General features: G+C 37.8%; 1 protein-coding gene across 1 annotated transcript in view; it reads left to right on the forward strand.

Moving 5' to 3' along the window:
- Positions 1-13,968, forward strand: part of SPATA16 (spermatogenesis associated 16) — a 382,020-nt gene that overhangs the window by 116,456 nt on the left and 251,596 nt on the right.

Below are 13,968 nucleotides of genomic sequence, written 5' to 3' on the forward strand. Positions count from 1 at the left end.
AAAGATTTAGGATTTGAGCTCAGATCTCAAGTCTAAAACACAGGCCCTGATGCTGGGAGGGATTGGGGGCAGGAGAAGGGGACGACAGAGGATGAGATGGCTGGATGGCATCACCAACTCAATGGACATGAGTTTGAGTGAACTCTGGGAGTTGATGATGGACAGGGAGGCCTGGTGTGCTGCGATTCATGGGGTCACAAAGAGTCAGACACAACTGAGTGACTGAACTGAACTGAACTGAACTGAGGAAAGAGCCCAGTATTTTCACCTAATAGGAATTCAAGAAGTGTTGGTTGACTAATGGATGTAATGAATGCCTGAAAATAATCCATCCATATAAGCCTCTCTTTCAGGAACGTACACATATAGACCTTCAAGTGTTTCTTAAGTATCAGAGCCTAATGCAGACTGTCTTCCTGTCAGACTGCTTCATCAGTGCCAGCCCAAGTACCAGTTTTACTGCATCCACATCCAGGATAAAAATGTGCTGGCTCAATGCCAGCATGGTCACCCAACCACTTGTATCAGACTCCACTGGAGTAGACTGAACTTGGACATGCTTACAGCACCAGCAAAGTAGCATTACCAAAAGAAAATAATTTTCTAGGAAAATCTAGCATGTTTTAATATTTCAAAAAAGTAATGATCATAACACTGAAACTTGTTGAACATTTTAAAAAATTATTTAATAGTTTGGCATTGTTTCTCTTAACACTTTTAATTCGGAGTGGTATGGAGTTGGAGTGGGAGAGTCAGAAGGTGGTGCATATACTGTAACCACGTTAACACTTTGGACATTTTATATTTCTAGTACAGCCCTCCTCTGCTTATCAAACATAAAGATTCCCAAGATCACTCCTGACCCAGTAAATCAAAATTTGTTGGACCTGCAACCTAAGAGGCCTCAGAAGATTCTGATGCATATTCATGTATGATCTCCCATTAAACCATAAACTCCTTGAGAATGGAGGTGATCTCTGCTTCAGCATTGCATCCCAGTGCTGACACAGGTCATGACACAGGGTAGTTGCTTAGTCAATCAGGAATGATTGCTGAATGAATGGAATTCTTAAGGTAGATTTTTAGATATCATTAGTGTATCCCACTCTTTCATTGTCTACTTTATGCCACGAGTTTTTGCTTCCGGCTGAGTACACTGTGTTTTTAACAAACAAGTTTTGATTATGTTTAAAGTAATGTGAGGTACACCTGAAATCAGCACAACATTGTAAATCAACTATAGTCCAGTAGGATATAAAAATTAAAAATAATGTTGCTGTGATGGAACCTAGAATCAGACCCTTTAGACCAATTTCAAGTCCTGCTGTTACCACTAAACAGAGCTGTGCCCTCTCTGGCCCTCATCTCTAAAATGTAGAACTTGGAACAGATGTATCCTATGATTCCCCTCCATTGCTGAAAACAATCATTTTTCATGTTTAAAAACATTTGTTTTAAAATAATGCAGTATCTATTATTTAAATTTAAACATTTTAGTACACTTTTACTTAATTATTGTTTCTTGAAACTATAGGATTTACTTTTTTAAAAAAACACATAAAGTCAAAAAGCACAGGCTACACATGTTTGTATCAGATACTTCAGTAGTGACCAACCCTCTGTCTGAGCATTCTAATAACACTGTGAATCGTGAAAGGAAAAATGACCATGTAGCCATCATCACAGCTAAGATTCATGCACACAAGAATCATCAATGAATGCCATATCAAGAGAGGCAGTTTGATGAAGAACAGAAAAACTGCAGGTTTTAAGTGTCTCCACACAGACCGCTTGTAAGTTGTAACAGTGAAATCTTTCTCTGGAGAAACTAGATGACAACTTGACCAGGTGATTAAAATTTTCATCACTGGACTTCCCTGGCGGTCCAGTGGTTAAGAAGCCATCCACCTGCCAATGCAGGAGACGCAGTTTCAATCCCTAGTCTGGGAAGATCCCACATCCTGTTGGAAAGCTAAGCCCGTGCCATGCTACTCAACTACTGACCCTGCACTCTAGAGCCCTCACACCACAACTGCTGAAACTCGCACATCCTACAGACCATGGTCTGCAATAAGAGAAGATCCATAATCAGAAGCGTGTGCACCACAATGAAGATTAATTCCCACTCACCACAACTAGAGAAAGCCCATGCACAGCCATGAAGACCAAGTGCAGCCAGAAATAATAAATAGATTAATTTTTAAAACTTAAAAAGTATTTGTATCACCAAAGAAAGACAAGTGCATTGTGTGCTTCCAAACACGGGACCCTGAGAAAGAAGACACATTAGTTTGTGATATAATCTTACTGGGGATGCTTAACCCAATTCTAAATATGCAGAAGTATCTACCGAATCAAGGCAGAGTCTACTGAATTGCTGGTTCTTACTTTTAAAAAATGCCAACACTTTGGACAACAAAGAAAGGCTAAAGGAACCGGTTCAGAGTAAGACTAAAGAGTTGTGACAACTATATGCAATACATTATCCTAGACTTGATCTTATACTGGAGGAAAAAGTACTAAAAAGAATGTTATGAAGACAGTTGACAAAACTGAAACAGGGACTATAGATTAGACAACAGCATAGTATCAATGTTAACAATCCTGGATTTCATAACTATATTGTGTTACATAAGTGAAATATCCTTGATTCTAAGAAATATGCACTGAAGTAACAAAGGGTAATGAGACATGATGCATGCAACCTACTCATAAATGACTCAAAAAAATGAATAATATAAATTTACATACATGAATGTGTGTCTCTATAGCTGTCTACACTACATACACACATACACACACATTGGAATTATAAATGTGGGCAAGATGTTTAAAATTGGTAAATCTGGGTTAAGGGCAATTGAGAGTTCTTAATGTTATTCTTACAACTTATCTATAAATTTACAGTTATTTCCAAACAAGTTAATGGGTTCATTTAAAAAATACATTTGTCACCTCTGGGTGGATGTATCTTTAAAACATGTTTGAGAACAGTTAATAATTTAAAGGGTAAATAAAAGGATAAGAAATCTTTGTGGTTACTGTTCATTAATTGTGTGACTTTCTGCAAACAAAGCACTAAACTGTTCAATATATGTTTCTTCATTTGGAAATTGCAACTGGGATAACCATTTACCTTGTGTATTATGGTGGAGGCAGTGGAGTGATGTAGAAAGAACCCTGAGAGTTGCAAGATATGATTGAAAGCACTGTTTTGCTGTGTGACCATGAGCAGGTCATTTCACCTGCATAAGATTTCATAGTTTTCATCAGATGAGAATATATTGAGAAGCCTCTCCATCTCCACCCTTCTACAATTCTAAGTTATATTTTAAGAAATAAAATGTGAAAGTCTAAGAAGTAAGCACTATAGCAACAGAATTAAAGAGTTGGCCAAAGTTAGGGGAAAAATTTTTTTTTTCTTTATACATCTGTATAGTCTCAGCCTCTTAAGTAAATAGAAACTTGGATTACTTTTACAGACAGACAGTGCTATGTTTGCAAAGAAAGAGAACTTTCTCTCAGGATGCCAATGAATTTGCCAGGCTGATTGCATTTATGCTTCAAGAAGAAATGTAGCCAAAGGTCTCTGAAGTACGTTGAAGCATGACTTGCCTTACCCTCATATTCCTCCCACACCAAATGAGTTATTATTATTCTTTTTACAATCAAGTTAGATTAAGGATCTTAGAGAAGTACATTTGTTTTCTTATGGACCACACTTGTAAAGATAGCAAGTTGTATCATTATGACTTCCCCCAAAAGGTCTGATTTTTCTAATGCTTTTGGTTCTGAATGAGCCACACTTCATGTCAACAAAGAACCAGGGAAATTATTTATCCCCTAACAAAGACTAAAATAAAAGAGACCAGGGTAGGCACATCATAAATATTGTTGACTTAGAGAAGAAAACAATAAAAATAGAAGGAAATGAAAAGAAAGACAGAATCAGGATGCCACAGTGTCTAGAGAAACTCTCCATAGTGAAGTCAATTTGTAAAAGCTAGCTTATATTTAGGGACCTGTGTGGTAAGTCGCTTAAGTTGTGTCCAACTCTTTGTGACCACCTGGACTATAGCCTGCCAGGCTCCTCTGTCCATGGGGTTCTGCAGGCAAGAATACTGGAGGCAAGGGTACTGCCATACCCTCCTCCAAGTGAGCTTCCTAATCCAGGGATCAAACCTTTATCTCTTGTGTCTCCTGCACTGGCAGGTGGGTTCTTTACCACTAATGCCACCTGACTTTCAACTAACTGTCTAAGCTCCTGTAATATGGTACAGCAGGAAAAAAAGAACATAACTATGAATTTGTCAATAAATGTACTGTAAGATACAATCATCTGTTTGCCCAGTCAACAAATATTTATTGTGTACTCTGTGTCAGGCTCTGAATATGAGGCAGTGAATTAGGCATACAAGGTTCATTGTCTCAGGGAGCTTATATTCTGGTGTGAAAAGGTAGATTCAGTATTGTAAAGTAAAATAAAAATAAATAATGAAAAAAAATAAATGACACATATACATAGACTAATATATGTGACTAAATATATCTGTGATAAGTGGTATGGTGAGATTTAAAAGATATATGACTGGGCTAGACTAGGCTAAGTTACTTTATCGTGTCCGACTCTTTGCAACCCTATGGACTGTAGACTGCCAGGTTCTGTCCATGGGGTTCTCCAATACGATTGGGGGAATTACTTTTAATTAATCAGAGAAGATTTCTTTAGGAACAACATTTAAGCTATAATCTGAATAATGTGAAAAACACAATGAAGAAAACACGCATAGACCAACTACTGCAAAGGCTCCAAGGTGGGAATGAACTTGTTAAAACAGCAGAACAAAATAAAAGCCAAGTGGCTGAAACAAAGTAGACAAAGCAGGAAATGCATGATGAATTTTCAGGTATAAGAGGTTTTTATTCTATTCTAGGTATTGTGGGCAGCCACTTAAAGATCTAACGCAAGAATATGGTGGGATCTGATTTTCATTTAGAAGGATGACTTGGCTGCTGTGTGTGAGAAAACAGTTTCAATAATCTAGGCAAGAAATTATGGGGTTGGAAAGCATCAGCATGGGTATGGATAGAGGTGGACCTTTGAAAGAAAAAGTCAGTAGAACCTCATGATGGATTGGACAATAGAATTAAGTAAAAGAAAGGAAGGAAAGAAAACTCATAAGGTTCTGTTCTGACCAATGGATGTGGGGGCTTATACTGCAATGGGGAAGACTGGGTGATGGGTAACTGAAGATGAGATTTAAGAGACTTGTTTTGGGTTTTTAAATTTTAAGATGTATATTAGGCAGTCCAAGTAGAGGTGTCACACGGTGAGGTATACAGTTTTGAATTCCTGGGAGTATTCTGACGGCTAGAGTTGTAACCCTGGGAGTTATGATGGTATTTGAAGCAACAGGATTGGACAAGATCACCTAACCAGACAATGCAGATGGAGAATAAAAGCAGCTCCAGCTGTCGGGTGTAACAGAAGAGGAAGGGCCAACCTCGGAGATCAAGAATGAGTGGTCAGTGAAGTAATAGGAAAATAAGAACTGCAAGGTGCCATAGAAGGGGAGATGATGATGTTCCACTAATGAGAGTGTCATCAGTTAAGAATACTGCCAATAGTTCTGGCAGATGAGATACTCGGCAACGTGGAAGTCACTGATGACCTTTGTCAGGGCAGTCTTAATGGAGTAGGAAAGAGTGGAGTCTGCAGAGATTGGACTGGGGAAGAAAATTTGTGATGAAAAAGTGGAGACAGAGAATATAAAGACTCTTTTCAGTCCTTTTGCAGTGGAGGGGAGCAGCAGTATGGGATGGCAGCAGGAAGGAGATGTGAAGGCAAGAAAGTTTGCTTGCTTTTCCTTAAAGTGTTGCTAGATCTGTGTGCGCATTAATGGATTAAGCAAGAGAGGAAGTGATGATTGCAGAAGCAAAGTGGTTGAGAGGTTTGGAGACACAGGATTGAGACAAAAGCGTTTAACCTTTGAAAGAGTTGAGGCATGTTCAAGGAGGACGCATGTGCAATGAGCTCACTTCTTCTCTTAAGTCCCATTACATCAATTATCTCATTTGATTCTCACATGATTCTCCTGAATCCAATCATTCCCATTTCTGGGGGAGGAAAATAATGTTTAGAGAGGTTGGATAATTTCTCCTAGAACACACAGTTTATAAATAATATATCTAGAATTCAAACTTTTTGTGCAACTCCAAACTGAATGCTCTTTCCACGGTGTAAAGCCATGAACAATGAAGATACCTTTCTAATGCTGTCTGATGCAACATAACAAATGTTCACAGTGTACCAGGTGCAATGAAACACAGTTGCTTTGATGCCATTATTACCATTTGGTGACTCTCTGATCAGCAAATGGTTTGTCAATTTAAAGTCTGGAATCCCCCACTCATATGGAAGTGTAGTGCCCACATTATTTTTTCAGAATTTAATGACTTCTGGAATAAAACCGGACCATACGTATACTTGCAACTAATGATCTTATTAAAAATGTCTAGTGCCTTTCTCAACAAATCTGCTTCATATACTTGTTAGCTGTAAATTGCCAATTAATTCTTTTTCCACTTAATAGAAAGTCCACCCAATAAAACAGTGATAAAATTGAATACCTTGTTACTAAATTTTGAAAAAAATGTTTTTTAAAGTAGAGAAAGTGTAAATCCCAATCAATGGTGGTGAAATGCAGAGGAATTTATTATCCTGTGGTTCAAAAGTCATGGAATTTGACATCAAATGTCCCAAGTTTAAGTTTTAGGTCTAAATTATCTTGGTGACCCCTCAAGTTGTTTAATCACTTGCTTTCCTCATTAGTAAAATAAGGGTAATAATATTTATGCAAAAAAGTTGTTGTGAGAAACAAATGGAATAATCCAGTGAGATAAACTTGTACACTGGGAGTACTTGTTGGCTGCTATTATTATTCAGATAACACTACACAGTATGTTTTATTTTGTGTTTCTTAATAAGTATCGTGAGCCCAATTCATTCTCTCTTCCGATAATGGTGAACTATTCCTTATGATTACGTGGATAAAAGAGAAGAAAAATTGCCTGTATAGGAACACCTCTCATTCTGCCTCTTCCAAAACCAAATCTCTTCAACTGCATCAGTCTCCTGTTCCCACAGAAGCATGTTTGTTATTACTAGCATACTACTCACCTCACCTATGCGCTCCTTTCAAAGCACAAAAGTGTATTGAGGACCTATTAGTTTCCAGATTCTGAAGGCACTAAACATCAGGATTAGACTCTTCTCAATGTTATGTGGCAGCCTGGATGGGAAGAGAGTTTTGGGGAGAATGGATACACGTATATATATGGCTGAGTCCCTTCACTGTCCATCTGAAACTATCACAACGTTGTTAATCAGCTTCCCAGGTGCACTAGTGGTTCAAAACCTGCCTGCCAATGCAAGAGACACAGGAGACGTGGGTTCAGTCCCTGGGTTTGGAAGAGTTCCTGGAGGAGAACATGGCAATCCACTCCAGTATTTTTGCCTGGAGAATCTCAGGATGGAGGAGCCTGGTGGGCTCTAGTTCATAGGATTGCAAAGACTTGGATAGGACTGAAGTGACTTAGCGTGCACTGGAATGCAAAAGTAGGAAGTCAAGAAACACCTGGAGTAACAGGCAAATTTGGCCTTGGAGTACAGAATGAAGCAGGACAAAGGCTAATAGAGTTCTGCCAAGATAATGCACTGGTCATAGCAAACACCCTCCTCCAACAACACAAGAGAAGACTCTACACATGGACATCACCAGATGGCCAACAGCAAAATCAGATTGATTATATTCTTTACAGCCAAAGATGGAGAAGCTCTGTACAGTCAGCAAAAACAAGACCAGGAGCTGACTGTGGCTCAGATCATGAACTCCTTATTGCCAAATTCAGACTGAAACTGAAGAAAGTGGAGAAAACCGCTAGACCATTCAGGTATGACCTAAATCAAATCCCGTATGACTATACAGTGGAAGTGGAAAATAGATTTAAGGGACTAGATCTGATTGAGTACCTGATGAACTATGGATGGAGGTTTGTGACATTGTACAGGAGACAGGAATAAAGACAATCCCCAAGAAAAGGAAATGCAAAAAAAGCAACATGGCTGTCTGAGGAGGCCTTACAAATAGCTGTGAAAAGAAGAGAAGTGAAAAGCAAAAGAGAAAAGGAAAGATATGCCCATTTGAATGCAGTGTTCCAAAGAATAGCAAGGAGAGATAAGAAAGCCTTCCTCGGTGATCAGTGCAAAGGAATAGAAGAAAACAACAGAATGGGAAAGACTAGAGATCTCTTCAAGAAAATTAGAGATACCAAGGGAACATTTCATGCAAAGATGGCTCGATAAAGGACAGAAATGGTACGGACCTAACAGAAGCAGACGATATTAAGAAGAGGTGGCAAGAATACACAGAAGAACTGTACAAAAAAGATCTTCATGATGTACTCTGCCGGGAGAAATATCAATAACCTCAGATATGCAGATGAGTGAGGCAGAAAGTTAAGGCAGAAAGTGAAAAAAAACTAAAGAGCTTCTTGATGAAAGTGAAAGAGGAGAATGAGAAAGTTGGCTTAAAGCTCAACATTCAGAAAGCTAAGATCATGGCATCTGGTCCCATCACTTCATGGCAAATAGATGGAGAAACAGTGTCAGACTTTTTTGGAGGGGCCTCCAAAATCACTGCAGATGGTGATTGCAGCCATGAAATTAAAAGACGCTTACTCCTTGGAAGGAGTTATGACCAACCTAGATAGCATAAACTCAATGGACATGGGTTTGGGTGGACTCCGAGAGTTGGTGATGGACAGGGAGGCCTTGTGTGCTGTGGTTCATGGGGTTGCAAAGAATCGGACATGACTGAGCAAATGAACAGAACTGAACTCCAATACAAAATAAGTTAAAAAAAAGGAGGGGGGGTTGTGATGAATTCTTGCACCTTCAGCACTTCACAGTCTTGTTAGACAATGTCTGCTCTATGCCAAGTTATTTACCTATACATCCCTCTTGCCATCCTACACCCTCACCCCCATGCATTCTAGAATGCTGAGAATCCTGTCTTGGTCATCCTTGGTTTCCTTTATAACACATAGCATGTGACATTTCTCTAGGTAGGTGTCCAATAAATTATTATTGGATCAAAGAAACATTCTGTAGTGTGTTTTTTAAAAAATATCAAGGTGTACTAGTGGACTAACAAGCAAGATGCTTTTCCTTATAATGTCTCTCTTACATTTAACAGCAAGTTAAAATTAGATACTTTCTTTTTTTTAAAGAAAGAAAACCATAGCAACTGTGATGTTGAATGTTTCAGAGAGCAAATTTTTAAGTATTCTCTTTTTCTGAATTGCCCATGTTTAAGCTGCTGATTTCAATCAAAATGCTAATAAATAATTTGTCATACTAACAGCCATGTAAACCACTGATTGTATCTATGAAGTGATAGAGTCTCCCATATAAGACAGAATGCTTAATGAAATGCTCTCAGAAAAAATGAATGTGTTGAAAATCCACTGAATAAATTTTCAACAGTTACCCTCTGGAAATGATTGAACATTAACCTTTGTTTCTAGTACCTGCATTTATTATAAAACCTTCAAGAGTGTTCTGTTTCATATCAATATTTGCTGGAGTTTTTAAAGACATGGCCTCTAAGAGGAAATCAATTTTACAGTCTTCTAAATGAAAGAATGGGTATTTTTACAGAATGTTATCAGTGAATACCTCTTTGATATACATAATGATTATCTAATAGTTTTCTCTAAATGTATTTTTATTGAAGTAATGATTAAAATGTAACTCAGTGCCTTAGGAACACTGACTAATGTCATGTTAATCAACTTGAGTACTAAAAAAACACTGAAGAGGTTGATAGTTTAAATCTAGTTGGTAGATGATTCACTTGAACTATCAAAGAAGAAAATGTACTTTACCCAGGACCAAATTTAAAATGAAACCAAACAAAATGTAGGAAAACCACCTCAGAAACAACTCTTAGAAAGTTAAACCAAACCTTTAAAAAAATCTAATTTACTTCCCTTAAAATTTTTAAATTAGTCTTTGATTCACAGAATCCATACTGATCAATATCTATTGAATGTCTGCTCTATGAAAAGCACTGAACTAATGTCAAGATAAACAGATTTCTGTTTTTAGGGGGCTTGGTGGAAGAAATAAGTCATTCACATATAACCATAATGTGGAAAATAGGACTGTAAATGCTGTCGTTATTCTGAGGAGGGAGAGATGGAAAACTTCTGGCTAGGTTTGGACAGGTAGAATGAGATGAGAACAGGGAAATGGAGAATTCTTAGCAGACAGACTGAAAACAAGTATCTTTTTTGGTAGTAACAAGAAGTTCAGCTTGACTACAGAGCAGTTTGCAGAAGGTGTGCTAAATAAGTCTGGTAACACACATTGAGCTAGCTGGTAAAAGGCCTTAAATTCCAGATTATTTAAATGGTGTTGTATATTTTAAAAAAAAGCTGTAAGTGAACAGTTTCATAACACTTTTGTAGACATGCAACAATTTTTATAAAGAATTGGCTCTAAATCTGAAGCTGAAATCACCTGATTTAGAACAACACTCAAAAATATTGGTTGAGTTTGGCCATACTTTTTCAGCCTGTACATAGAGGTCACTTTTAGACATTAGGATATTTATTCTTGGTTTTTGTGGGGACCTGAATTATGTGTTTCTTGGACAAATTTGGGATATTTACTCTTTCAGATGTTTGAAAATGTCACAAATATTTTCCCTTGATTGCTGTATATGCCATGTACATTTCTTCCTCCTCTGTTGTGTGGGGCCTCCTTGGTGGCTCAGATGGTAAAGCGTCTGCCTGCAATGCAGGAGACCCAGGGTTCGATCCCTGGGTTGGGAAGGTCCCCTGAAGAAGGAAATGGCAGCCCACTCCAGTACTCTTGCCTGGAAAATTCCATGGACAAAGGAGCCTGGTAGGCTACAGTGCATGGGATCACAAAGAGTCAGACACGTCTGGGTGACCTCACGTTCTTTTCTTTCTTTCTTTCTATTGTTGTTTCTTGCAAAAAGCTGCACTGAAGAACAAAACTGTGATCTTTATAGAGACATTAAAGGACTGATGAAGAAATACTCAGAAGCCTGTTTCTTGAAAAAACAATTAACTTTCTTGCAAAGTAAAAAGGTGCATAGTTGGGTTGGGGGTGCAGACAACTGACAGGAAGACTGGAGTAGGGGAATTTGAAGGAAAAGAGGTGGAAGGAGAGAGGGAAGAAGGGAGAAAGAGAGAACAATTACGTCTTACAAGAAGTGGTTGTAAAGATAAGTTTATGTATTCAAGAGGTGAAATAAGTTCAGAAGAGAGAGGTAATGCTGCTGTAGACACTAAAAATTACTAGCCACAACCAACTACAGATAATCCCACATATTTTAGCTACTATGCTTGAAGTAGAGAGAGTTTAGAAAAGATACCCAGGAGATACTATGAACATCTTTGAATAGCTTAAAATTTGAAATAGCCCATGCTGCTGCTGCTGCTGCTGCGTCGCTTTAGTCATGTCCAACTCTGTGCGACTCCATAGATGGCAGCCCACCAGGCTCCCCCATCCCTGGGATTCTCCAGGCAAGAACACTGGAGTGGGTTGCCATTTCCTTCTCCAATGCATGAAAGTGAAAAGTGAAATATTTCCTGTTTATATATTTGAAGCTGATTGTAAGAATGAATATGAATCAGAGATCCTTAAAATCAGGTATTTTGAGCTTTAAACAAGTTTTAAGAGCATCACATCTCTTTTGCATTGCAGATAGTACTGGACAAGAGGGGAACACAAATATAATTTCTATAGTATTGGTAAGAAACAAGCTGAGTTTGGAACTTAGCCACCTTGTGGTATATAAATCTTACTCAAAACTTTATAAAACCCTTAAAAACTAATATAATGTATGTATGGCATTAGAGTTTTACTACTTCCATGTCTATAGCTTTACTACTGAAAAAAGCTTATTGGTACAGATGTATATCTTGAGTCTTCATCCACTGGAGATCTTAATTCAAGGACTGAAGCTAACTTTTCTCAAACCAAAGCATATGTGGCATAAAAGAGCAAATAAAGATAGAGTGATGGTAAAGAGTTTTTCCCTCTCTACCCTGAGTAGCCACATTAGTGGTCCAAAAGATATACTGGATACCAGCAATGAAATCAAGAGAGGAAAAGAAAGCAGGGCCTTTCCTGAATGCAGTTATGCTGTGATGATGGGTCTAATGATGCTCAGCCACAACTATCTCTTTCAATACTGAGTATAACACAGACTGGCAAAATTTTTAATCTTTTAGGTGTTTTCCCCCACATAGACACAATGTACTAATAAATCAGTGCAAATCACTGGGGAAATATTTTTCTAGTGTTTAACTTCTGCAAATTAACATTCAAGATAGCTGGTATTAGAATTATTTGAAATTCAGTCTTTCCTGTAAGATAATACGGATCATCACAGTAGATGTTTTGATGTGTTCAATTTTGACCTGAACCATTTCTGAGGACCCAAGTTCAGTGTGGTAGGGAGGAGGAAAGTGCCTCAAAGGTTACAGTCATATGTACAGTTTTGTATCTTCCTACACTTTGCCAAGAATTACTGTTGTTAAACTTCCAGATCATTTTAAAGGTTTTCTGGGGCATATCTGTCTTTCAAGCAAACAAATGAAAATAATCAACATCAATCAACATCTTATGATTAACAAAATCATAAGATTTGAGAAGCTAGTCAAGACTTTCTCTTGAGTCAGGCAATGACATTGTAGCAGTTGAAAATACGCAAGAGTGTTAGCTTTTATTTCATTATTATCTTATCATATTTGGCTCTTCTTTCTTACATTTTCTCTTCTCTTTGTGTTCTGAGTCTCCTATTAGGTATCCTAAACAACAGCATGCCTTAGAGGAAGTACTCCAAATCAGGAGTTAGTGACTGGAAGTAGCGATCCAGGAAGGAAATAGCGATCCAGGTTCCCCCAATGACCAACAGCATGACTCATATAAAGCAACTTAATATTTCTGTCCCTTAGTTTCCTTGAAAAAATTTGTTTCTTATTTCTATTTATCCTACAGAATTATTTCCAGAACAGGATACAATAGGTGAAAGAGTCTTAAAAATAAGTACCAACCAAACTATACCATAACTAGTTTAACACATTTTATATTTTGAAACTAATCTAGAAGCAGAAATAGTATGCAGAAATCTTTGAATCAAATAACTGTTAGGTATATTTTTGAACATCTGTAATTTAAGAATATATCTCATCTTCATATACTATGATGCCTGATATCATTCTACCAAAATATGAATATAGTAGACTCAAGTTGAATCTGTGGCTCCTTTAGATGAGAAGGAAATGGCAACCCACTCCAGTACTGTTGCCTGGAGAATACCATGGACAGAGGAGCCTGGTGGGCTACAGTCCACGGGGTTGCAAAGAGTCGACACGACTGAGCGACTTCACTTTCACTTTCACTTTCAAGTTGAATCTGTGGCTCCTTTAGATGAGAGGGTGAATGCCATGTTCTTCTGCTTTCAAGTTCATGCCAAATAAGAGTTACCTTTAAAGCTGTTTAAACTTGAGATTCCCATTAATAAGAGGAGAAATAAACTGAGGAAACATTGTGCTCATAACAGTTTCTGGAAGCCTTTCAGAGGAGGCAGCTGTGGTTTCTTTCGACTCCTAAGTCTATTATGCAGGTTAGCAGTATATTTTATAATGAGTTCTAGACCACCTGCCTTCCTGAGGAAATTAAGATCAAGATATATTTTTTTTAGGTCTTTTTTTTTCCTCAGTGGTTATGTATAAGATTTTCCTATTCAATGAGTTTGAGCACCCCATAAAAATATTCATTCAGTGTTGTTCAGCTATAGATGATTATTTTTAAGGGCACTGTCTAAATGTGTTTTCAATGAATTCTTGGGGAATTTTGAGACTAAA

Source organism: Capricornis sumatraensis, chromosome 1 (genome assembly GCF_032405125.1).
Source record: "Capricornis sumatraensis isolate serow.1 chromosome 1, serow.2, whole genome shotgun sequence".
In the NCBI taxonomy this organism is placed as follows: domain Eukaryota; kingdom Metazoa; phylum Chordata; class Mammalia; order Artiodactyla; family Bovidae; genus Capricornis; species Capricornis sumatraensis.